This window comes from Oncorhynchus mykiss, chromosome 3 (assembly GCF_013265735.2).
Source record: "Oncorhynchus mykiss isolate Arlee chromosome 3, USDA_OmykA_1.1, whole genome shotgun sequence".
NCBI lineage: Eukaryota > Metazoa > Chordata > Actinopteri > Salmoniformes > Salmonidae > Oncorhynchus > Oncorhynchus mykiss.
The window spans coordinates 14,404,588-14,411,321 of NC_048567.1; the positions used below are offsets into that span (position 1 = coordinate 14,404,588).

Consider the following 6,734-nt stretch of genomic DNA (forward strand, 5'->3'; position numbering starts at 1 on the left):
ATGAACTATTTACTTTACCTCACGTTAGTCTCATTCCAAACGTCGTAAATTGTTGGTTATCTGCACGCACCCAGTCTTCACTATGAGTACATCAATTGTCTTAAATCATTTATTTATTACTAACTAAGTAATTCACAGAAATGCATAAACAAACAGTAAATATGGTTACATGAAATGATAGAATATGCCCTAGTGGGCTGAACCGGCATGGCAGTTTGTTAGACAAAAACGGGGGAAGTGGGGGTCGACTAAGAAGTCACTACAGAGTTAATTCTAACAATTAAAATGTTAATCCCTTACACATTAGGGAACAATTGCAATCAATATATATATTTACTCTCAGTGTGTCGTCTTGATCGCTGGTGAAAAGTTGTTATTTTGTAGAATGGTCCGTCTCTCCCTCTCTCTTTCTGTCTTGGGGATAGTTCAAAATGACATTCGTTATAGAATGAATGTTTCGGCGGTTGTCGTTCTTCGCGTTCAATGATACCGAATTCCTAGCTGCAGACTAGTAATCAATATCAAAGACTTGTTCTTATTCTGTCGGTATCGATAGTCTAAGAGTTTAACCACATGGTATGGTTAAAAGATTCTACAACCTTTAGCCATCTCGTAATTGAGGTAAGCTTGGTCTACAACCCTCCCCTAATGGAGAAAAACATGGTCTGCTGATCATTTCTCAAAGGTGGGTTTTTATTCAGAATGGCAGAAGAGGGCTGTCCCAGGATGTCTGACCCTAACTGGGCTCAGGGGCGGTCCTCTGATGTAGTTCAAATCAAAAGGGAATTGTATTTTTCTTCATTAAACAGTCCACAATCATAATTACACCATTATACCAACAGTATCATCCTCACTCATTCAACAATTAGATGTAAACCTCATATCTGAGGCTATTATATAAACAGCGTTATGGTAATGTAGCCACACCGTCTCTCTTGAGCTTCCCAAATTGTGACAAACGCACCAGTTCGTAGCGGGATTCTTCACCGATCTTTTACACTTTCTCCGGAACATGAATCTTGTTCTTACCTCAAGTTCTGTGAGGTGGAAGGATTTCCTTTGTCTCCATGAAAAACTACTTTCTATAACTGTGTGTCCACGAGCAGGGTCTTCCTTAGGAATTTACGACCTCACTCTGCCCACAGCAGTCTGGTTGTAGAAGCAGAGAGCGGGGCATGGTGCTCGCTGTACTCAAAGAGGGCAACGTCATGACACTCCAGATGAATACAATATAGCGAGACAGCCCCCTAGGGTTTAAAACATTGTTATTTCTAATCAGCGCATAATGGGGTCTATAAATTTACATCGGACAACCCCCAAGCTGCTACCCCTCAGGATGTAGGAAATCAAAAGGCAATACCTGCAGACAAAATGTCTCGACATCCCCTCCTGTTGCTTTAATTCACTGCCTTTGTTCTCTAAAACATTCTGGGGGTACTCCAGGCCCATTTTATGGCATACAGGATATTGCCCGAAAAAAAAGCCACCACAGCTCTGTAAACTCATTCTGTACTATCTCTGTTAGGGACACTACCCCGGAATGAGGCTTTAGCGCAACTACAAACACCCGGCCAACAGTTAAAAGATCATCAGTGAATCCCTCCTAATGGCGCTTTCTGAAGGTGAGTTAGTGAAAATAATATATTTTAAGATTTGGAGGTGGGGAATTGTTGAATATTATTTATATTATTGTAATATTAAACAGGAGTTATATGTGTTTTAAACGGGGGCAATGCACGTATACGTTAAAAATGTATATAGGATAAATAACTGTTAATATTATCTAACGTTTGTAGGTTCTCCATCATTTACGCAGCTGCTCAGAGGTTTAAACGATCTGGAACAGACAGCGTTAGAAGGGGATTCTCAGACGCAAAACGCATGCAGCCAATCCCCATCACACTATTTCTGACGTTAGTCCAATAATCACATACACAAGAATATTTATACATTAAAAAACACAAAGTGTGCACTCTATATTAAAAGCTATTTTTGTGTTTACAGCCAACATACAGCCAAGAAGGATAACGGGCTCCTTATGGATCCTGAACGACTTCGTTGGAGCAGATGACACATCCGATGACACAGATGCAATTCTCCCGTTCTGTGCGAACGTTTTTTCAAACACACCGAGAACAGAGGATTTAAACGTCCCGCCAACTCCCCCGGGAACCTCCACCCCCTCACTACATATTCCAGACCCAAACAAGCAACGCACAACACGGGCTCTAGTACATTGCTCAGAATCCACCCCTCCAGAAAAGTACTACTGGGCAGGGAACTTGCAGCTTCACGAGCCGGCGCTCCATGGACACGGTATGAAGCCATTATATATATATATATTATTAGTTATACATTTTTTAGGCTTGAATGTGTTAAAACAAGGACAAATAATGCTTTTTCTGGCTCCAACGAGACCGGCCCTGCAGAATCAGGAACGGTGGATGAAAAAAGTCATGCCCCTCCCCCCGCGATTTGTCAGAACAGCCCTCGCCAAAAAAGCCAAGGTATTTTAATGATGTATTGTTAGTATTTAGTATTATACCTGAAATGTATTTGATATTTTATGTATTGTTGTAATAACATATTAAAACATGTAATGACGCATTCACGGACTGTTGTTAAACACACTGATAACCCATGAATATACACTGCTCCAAACCCTTTGGGATGGGCTACAAAGACAAAGAACTCTGTCAAGAACCAATGGGATACTGACAACAGGCTGGAGAGGACTGTCTATCACCTACGAACAACCAACCAGGAGCCAGGACTACTAGAATCTACCTACGTCATTTCAATGTATAAATGTACTGCCCAAATATGTGTTACGCCCTCTTTTTCCGAAACCTCCCTAAGAGTGGACGATAAGAGCCGTGCTGCACGTTTGCCAGATATTACTATGTTAGATTAAAGTGCCTCAAATATACCGTATCCGCCTTGTCCAGAGTCTCATCTTGGTCTTGTTTCTCCTATAACTAATTCATTAACAAAATGGTAGCTAGAGGATGGTAGAAATCCATGAATTCGGTCCATAGATTTGATGAGAGAAAAGACAAGTTGACGACAGATTCTAGAAGGACGGGCGACCTGTCTACAGGAGCCATCGGGGATTCAACTCGCCTCAGGAAACTGACCAAAGAGCTCGACATTATAAGGTAAGCAGAACCGGTTTAATCGAATTCTGCATATTATAGTATAATCAATATCCAAATTATGGTCAGAAGTACTGAGTGCGTGAGTATGAATTGCCGTTAAATTTATGAAAATTGTTCCGATAACCAAAGGCATTTGCATAATGATATCTGTGTAAATATATTGTTCAAATCTGATTCAAATAGTCCTGCAACAGTAATAAAATTACTGGGTGTCGTGGTGAGGAATTGGAGGACAGAATGTGATATGATGTGATATATTGTTTAAAATTTAATCCAAATAGGCTGGCAGTAGATGATATGTAAATCAACTAGGTGTTACGGTGAAGGATTTGATAACAGAATTTGATGGAATGTGATGCACTGTTTTAATCGGGTCCAAATAGGCTGGCAATTTTCGATTTGGCAATCGTTTAGGTGTTACGGTGAGGGATTCGATAACTCAGTGAAATGAAATATGAATGAGATGATGAAATGTTTTGTTAATTGATCGAGACGTATATTTAAGACTGTAACTAGTGGAGTAGCATCCCACTAGGAGCAACAGTTAACAAGCTAAATAATTGGACTAGGAGTGAAGGAATTAAACCTGATCTCTCCAGATTAATGTCACTGATTCACCGTTCCATGAGACCGAGGGATACTGACCACCGGCTCTAAATTTGACCGCCGAGTCAAAAGTTTGGGCGGGGCTGTGCGGACGCCGTGCCGTGTAACGAATTGATTTCTGTTCTCTTTGTGCTGTTGGGGTTGCCTAGAATTAATTTGACAAATATTATAGAAGGCATTTGAATGCATTGACATTGACCCAAAAGTAGGCGTTTGGGACACTAACATTTCGCCAGGCAGTAGAAATGTGTGAACCTGTAAAATTACTCCAGTAAAATACCCTAGACGCATAATTATCTCGCGAATATCCCTTTGCGATATTATAGTACAGCAATTCTACAAAACTCTGTGTGCACGAGGGTGAGACACGAGAGATAAGTCTGTGTGGGCACCAGGGATACATCGCTGGTTTCGACCAAGTGACGGGCTAAGTGCACATAGTTGCGGAGGGCCATAGTGCAATGTGCAACATTTAGTTGTTTTTAATTGTTTTACATAATTTTTTATTGGACCCAGACATAGTGAATCGTCAATATGGCCTCAATTACCGTTCCCAAACTCAAATTCAATGAATATTTAGATCAGAGAATACAGGAAAGGGCAGGAGGAAAACAGGAATATAAAACAATAAAGAAGATATGGGGGGAAATTAGGCTAAGAGAGTGAGGCAGAAAATAATAGCAGCCATTTTTTTTTCAAGAAAAAAGGAACGAAGGAGAGAGAGAGAGCGGAGGCGGAGCTGAGAATAGGGACATGGGCAATAGAGGTGAAAAAAAGGACATGCCCACAAAAGAAACCTGATATGATGGGGGTGCTTGCTGGGGCCTCAGATGACGTCAGAGAAGGCACAAACAACAACCACAACACACCACCACCCACCGTGACCACCCCATCGGCCCCGCTCCCTCTATACCCGCCACTGCCACAGGAAGAGAAGACTGAAGTGCCACCTCCCTATTCACAAAATCCATTCGCATACCTCCCACACAACCCATTTAAAAACCCACACCACACCAGCAGCCATACAGGCCCCGGTCTTCATGGTGAAGGGAGGACAGCTAAAAGGGAACATGACTGTGGGGATTCAAGAAGGCCACCTCGTCTGTGAAGAAAGGCCCGATTGCTCAAGCCCCACAGCACTACAAGGCCCAGGTGGGTCCCTGCTGAACTACCCACAAGGAAGGGAAGGTGGATCTCAACCGGGCCTCCTAAAGAGAGAAGGCCACGATCTTATTCAGTTCTCCTCTACTCCAAACACAGACAATTAGCTGAAATCATAGGCTTGACACAAGCACTGAAAGGAGCAGGAAGGGGCCTACCAACTTCCCCTACGCCCAGCAGTTGATCCACGCTTCGTTGAGTACCAGCCTGGGAAGACCGCCTTGATGGGACAGATGCCCAGCCTACATGGAGGAGCCTCTACATGGATACACTAACTGCAATGAAAATACTACTACCCAAAGCCACGAACACAGGATGAGGAGGAGGAGGAGGAAGAGGACCCCCTCCTCTACAATACAACCACCCAGGGCCCAGCCACATGCAGCAGCAACAGCAAGATTACAACCAACCACAGTTTCAAGGTATGGCAGGGAACACCATGCCCTGGCCATAAAAGATGCCCACACTGTCTGAAACCCCAGAAGTGTACTGGCCAAAATGCCTACCCACAGGGCCTGCCACCCCTCACATCCAGTTTAAGTTCAACCAACTGAAAGCTCAAATCTACACTCTGCACCCATATAAGACTCCCCAAGCTGAGATCCATTGCACACTCAATGCAACAGAAACTGATGACTGCCTCTACACTGCAGACTGGGACGAAGACATGATGCACCTGACCCCACCTATCAGGTGTTGTACCATTGGGTGTGGCCCAGAGGGGGTGGCAGCACCGGTCATCCTACGATCAAGGAACCTCCATGCACCCCTGGCCTGGATGGCTGAAGCATCAACAGCCATAGCACTCCTGAAAACAGATTTATCAGCGGCAGCAGCTCTGACTGCACCTGACTACAAGAACAAGTTCCATTTGGATGTTTCTGAAAGGGAAGGATTTACCTCATCCGTCCTATTCCAGAAACAAGAGGGGGAGAGAAGGGTCTTGATGTACTACTCTTCAAACTTGACCACATTGAGGTAGGACAGTCAACATGCTCCAGATACGTTGCTGCAGTAGCAAAAGCTATTGAAAAAACAGCTCACCTCGTGATGTCACCCTTCAATCAGCCATCATCCCTCAACCAGCATCGGCCAAATTAGCTGAAATCATCGGATTGACGCAGGTCCTCATCAGAGGAAAAGGAAAGACTGAATATCTATACAGACTCAGCCCATGCCCATGAAGCAGTCCACACTGATGGACCCAGAACTTTTATGAGAAGCACATGGCCCACACACACACGAAGGCAAACTAAAGACCCTCCAAAAGACCCTCACATAAAAAATATGACTGACTTATTTATTTTATGATTTATTTTGTGACGAATGCAATGTTTGTGACAGACACAACCCAAAGAAACCATATCGAACACCAATGGGCTCATACCCATTACCTAATGCATGATTTCAGGTTATTAGCATAGAATACACAGACATGGGGGCGGATAAGGTGGTTAATGGGAAACAATACCTATTAGTGATGGTGGATAGGTTTTCCAAATGGGTAGAGGCAATTCCAGCGGCGGGGGAGGATGCGAAGTCAGTTATAGGCCACAATCCCAAGATCTCATGGAACGCGCAAGTCAAACGTATGTGCCGGGTCGAAGTTGAAATGGGTCGAAGCCCTGCCCCTGGCGTTGATGGCCATGAGAGCCTCACCAGGATCAGGCACCCATCTCTCTCCTCATGAGATAATGACTGGTAGAGTCATGCCTGGCCCACCAAGGGAGGGAGGTCATATGCCCGCCCTTGATGTGCAATAAATTGTAATGTCTAATTATGTGAAAAAACTGACGGTTCTCTCTGCAG

The 6,734-nt window shown here is 43.8% G+C and overlaps 1 long non-coding RNA gene across 1 annotated transcript; it reads left to right on the plus strand.

Moving 5' to 3' along the window:
- The first annotated feature begins 1,533 nt into the window (after positions 1-1,533).
- On the plus strand, positions 1,534-2,371 carry LOC118964341. The gene is made up of 3 exons (XR_005051409.1): positions 1,534-1,622; positions 1,797-1,913; positions 2,005-2,371. It is a non-coding gene; the product is annotated as an uncharacterized LOC118964341 (long non-coding RNA).
- The last annotated feature ends 4,363 nt before the right edge of the window (positions 2,372-6,734 follow it).